At 34.8% G+C, this 543-nt stretch overlaps 1 protein-coding gene across 6 annotated transcripts in view; it reads right to left on the bottom strand.

Moving 5' to 3' along the window:
• LOC116852413 (antichymotrypsin-2-like) overlaps positions 1 to 543 on the bottom strand; it is a 300,750-nt gene that overhangs the window by 231,809 nt on the left and 68,398 nt on the right. The window lies entirely within an intron of this gene.

Below are 543 nucleotides of genomic sequence, written 5' to 3'. Positions count from 1 at the left end.
TATATATATATATATATATATATATATATATATATATATATATATATATATATATATATCTGCGCCGAATTAAAAACCCTTTTGCACGGTGAAAATACATGCGAAAACGAAGCGGAGCATCCAGAAATATCAGACGAAAACGATAATGCACAGTTGTTATCATATAGGTGTGATGTCTCTTGGAAACAAATTTTATTCAACACACCTTTTACATAGATGCGCTATTTATAATTTCAACGCTCCTAAGACTGACAACCGCGATCGTCAGTTGCATGGCCCGCCGCGCAGTAAGTTTAGATAAAAGGTTTTCAATTCAGCGTAGGTAGGAAGAAATAATCTTTGCAGAAGTATTCGATGTCATGATAGTAACTGTTCCTTATCGTTTCCGTCTAATATTGAGCAATGCTCTGCTTCATTTTCGCACGTACTTTCACCGTGCAAAAGGGTTTTTAATTCGACATAGGTAGAAAGAAGTAAACTTTGCAGAAAGATTCGATTTCATGATAGTAACTGTGCGTTATCGTTTTCGTATCCTATTGATGG

This window comes from Odontomachus brunneus, unplaced genomic scaffold (assembly GCF_010583005.1).
Source record: "Odontomachus brunneus isolate Ranch 3 - 2012 unplaced genomic scaffold, Obru_v1 Obru_scaffold_223, whole genome shotgun sequence".
In the NCBI taxonomy this organism is placed as follows: domain Eukaryota; kingdom Metazoa; phylum Arthropoda; class Insecta; order Hymenoptera; family Formicidae; genus Odontomachus; species Odontomachus brunneus.
This window is presented reverse-complemented; position numbering and strand designations above follow the sequence as displayed.